The sequence below is a fragment of the Aplysia californica genome, unplaced genomic scaffold (assembly GCF_000002075.1).
Source record: "Aplysia californica isolate F4 #8 unplaced genomic scaffold, AplCal3.0 scaffold01289, whole genome shotgun sequence".
NCBI lineage: Eukaryota > Metazoa > Mollusca > Gastropoda > Aplysiida > Aplysiidae > Aplysia > Aplysia californica.
The window spans coordinates 12906-16561 of record NW_004798559.1 but is presented as its reverse complement, the minus strand read 5'-3'; the positions used below and the strand labels follow the sequence as shown (position 1 = coordinate 16561).

At 42.6% G+C, this 3656-nt stretch overlaps 1 long non-coding RNA gene across 1 annotated transcript in view; it reads right to left on the bottom strand.

Annotated features, from left to right (window-relative positions):
• The window catches only part of LOC118478951, a 62020-nt gene extending 58480 nt beyond the window's left edge, over positions 1-3540 (bottom strand). The window contains exon 1 of the long non-coding RNA XR_004859381.1: positions 3399-3540. This is a non-coding gene — a long non-coding RNA (uncharacterized LOC118478951). The remainder of the gene's footprint in view (positions 1-3398) is intronic.
• Between the last annotated feature and the right edge of the window lie 116 nt (positions 3541-3656).

Sequence of the window (3656 nt, the reverse complement as noted above, 5' to 3'; positions counted from 1 at the left end):
TCCCCCCCCCCCCTTAACCTCTAAACACCCAGCTTCCCTCACCAAACACGATCACATAGAAACAGCTAAGCACAACCCGACACACCAAACTCTCCGGCGTTAAGACCTTCCTGGCAATCTTCGGGCCTTGGTCAACTCCGCCCTGGCTTGTCGTAAACCTGTCACGTGATGTCACCTACCCTGCGGCCAATGACCGGCGAGTGACCACAAGTGACCACTGAGATACAAATGCCACGGGAGATTGGGGGGTGTTGGGTTGGAGGAGATGTCAAAACGAGGTTGTTGTAGGTCACACGATAAATAATGTACCAACGTTAATCTATCGCTAGTGTTAATGCTAATGATCGTGTGCGTCATAACACCATGTCAACATTCGTCTCAGGAATCGCCGTCTGTAGTGTAGTGGTTAGGCTCTTCCACTTCGCACCCAGAGGACTGAAGTTTGATTCCCATTTTGCGAGAATCTGTATTGAGTAAAATTTAAGTTGCTCTCGCATCCGATCCAGAGATTGGGGATTTTCTTGTTAGTGAGACAACTTCCTGAACATTCGGCATATTGTGGTACGGTGGCCAGTTCCTTTCCGTGCCGCCTTTACTTCCCCAATTCGGAGTCGGGTACTTATTACTGCTGGGTGGGCAGAAGGGAGCGAAAAAAATCCGTATCCGAACCGAGGTTTAAACCCGGACTTTCCGGTTCGGAGACAAGCGCACTAACCACTCCAACACCGCACCCTCGTGCATTGAGTACATGGTGTATCTCGGCCTCTCAGTTGAAACGTTTTATTCCTCTCACCACGGTTGGCTCTGAGAGGTAAGGCGGATGCCCGCGCCGTAAATGCTCTAAATGATTTACATTTGCAGGCTTGGGCATAAAAAACTAAATTTCTTATACATGTCAAATTATTAAAGATCAAGTTACATTAGAAACATTGATTTTAGTTTGGAAACGATCACTTTATTCTAAACGCCCTTAAAGATGACTAAGTTCTGGTCATTTGGAAAGATGATCATATTACATGCAAAATTGAATCCAATCTGTCTTCATCGATCACCCATAGTTAAGGTGACAATTAATCATCTTCTTCAGGTGGCGCTCTTTGATAGGGTCATCATAATATTATTATAGAACAATAGTATGTGGTTGGCGGGCGATTTGATGTGGTTTGCTCCTTCTGTCCTATCAAACCTCTATCGTCCTGATTTCTCCTTCATTTTTGTGTTTGATATCTTCTTATATCACCTCTAATCTTTGACCCTTGTATGACCTTATATTGTTGCCAGTGTCGTATAACGGTTACAAAAAAAATTAAATTAAAAAGCAATCTCAAGGGACACTGAGAAGTGACAGTTTGTGTGGGAGATTGTCTTGGACATGTGATGGGAAGAACCTGGCAGTGTCATACTTCACAAAACTGACGCCTGTGACGTAGTGGTTCAATGCTTCGCTGTCGCAAGAAAAAGACCCTAGTTCTTGAAAAGAAACACGTACATAACACGTCTGTATATTTTTGAGTGGTGATATTTTTTTACCACGAAAATGTCGCATTTTCACCTTGTGTGTTGTGGCCTAAGGATAAAACAGTTGACTTTTGCAAAAATGAGTAAGGCTAAAACGGTTCTAATACTCAATACCTCACCATGCATTGATGATTAAGCTATACTACGTCTGGTAATAAGGTTCAGTATGTCTGTGACACATGGTATGGGTTTAAACCCATTTCACCCATGCGATGATAACAATAATAATTAGCATTACTTGTATCTCGCAAATTCCTGCGAAACAGCAAGCACTATGCGCTTTACAATTTATATTATTACCCTTGCAGCTGAGAGCATTCTGAAACAATCTCAACTTCCTGGGAAGAATACAGTGCAGGCTCCGTCTTTCTTTCATTCTGACAAGATCTAGCACTATCTTTGGGCGGGCACCCATTCCGACCTAGATGAAGTGAGGAAAATTCGTGTAGAGTGCCTTTCCCAACGACACCACGTTGGGCCTTAGGCTCGAATCCTCGAACCTGCAACCCACAATTACGAGTCCGCCACCCTAACCAGTTATTTATAGAACTTGGAGACACAAACTCGAAAAAAAAGGTACAGTGATGGCAAACACTTTAAAAATATATGAATGAGTAATAGAATATTGTGAAAAACGAGCTATTTCGCAACATTATGTCAGCAAAAAACAGTGACATCACCGGCAAAAAATATACTCTCTCAATAAAAGAAGATTATTTCAAGATCGTGAAAAAAAAAATCTATTTTGATAAGGGGAGACTACTCCAAAGAAAGGTCGACAACTCTGTAATGATGCTCGAGTTGCTTTGTCAAGCCCCCGTAAGTGTCACGCGGCCGAGCAACAGCGCAAAATATATTTCAAAATCCGTTACGAAAACACGGTAACCCACTGCCGAGATCCTCATAGAGACATCACAGAGAAAGCTGGTCGCACATAAAGAAACGACTGTGTTTGAATGGAGAAAGGGAAATGGCGTCTGTGACTAGCAGCTCTGTCATTTCTGTTGCTGTTTTTGGCGGCTCCGTGACTGAGCCAGTTTGTAATTGATGGTGGTTTTGTTTTTTCGGTTGTTGTTTTTTGTTGCTGTTGTTGTGTTTTTCCTGATGCGATCGGTGGTGTTTGGGTTGTTTTTCTTATTGAAAATGGTGGTGTTTCCTTTTTCTTCTTGAAATTGGTGGGGTTTTTAAAAAGATTTTTTTTTTAAAGAGTCAGGCACACGTCAATCGCGCTGAGATACAGATTTGCATGCACCCTCAAATAACACACAAAATTGTAAATCGACTGCTCAGAGTAGGAATCCGCCATACATCACTTTTGAAAATGTCATAATGTGGCAGAAATTTACACAAAACAGTCGAAATGTTGTTGACGCAATTTAGAGCATTTAGGAGGCGGATTTTGATCCTGCCTGTCAGGTCAACCAGATCTGAGAACGATGCAAACTCCTAGCTAAAAATGGAGATACACAATAAAAATACTCCCCAATTGGGAATCGAACTAGGGTCTCCTGCGTGCGACGGCAAACCCCCAAAACTCTTACACCACAAACGCCGTAACAAGCAAACCCATAACCTACTGTTATTTTTCCTCGAGAATGGGGGACGTTGGGCGAAACGAAAGGGGGGGGGGGGGGCAGTTGATTTCAAAAGTGTATCTTCAAAATCTGAAATGATTGTTTCATTCAATGTTATAGTTTGTTTTACGCCCTCCCCCCTTCCCATTAAAAAAACAAACAATTCAGTTAAATGTACATCAACAGCGAGATAGTCACAAGATCGGACATATTCACCGGAAACGTCTACAGCTGGTCAGAATTCGTCCTAAATTGTGTCGATAGGGTGTAAAATGGATAATATTTAAATTAGAAGATTGTACATACCTACCTAGTCCTTTTATTTCCCTGTGTGTAGGAGATGTGTCACTCACTGTAGCCACACCACGTCCAGGAACCACATTCTGGGCACGTCTGCTGTCTTTGGAAGAGAAAGTCCCAAGAACACTGTTGCTGTACTTCCAACTGGTGCGATCTGTTCATCAAACAATGATGTATTAGTGTTGGACGGGTAACTATGGCGTTTTGTACTCACTGTGTGCATGCGTGTGTGTGTGTGTGTGTGTGTGTGTGTGTGTGTGTGTG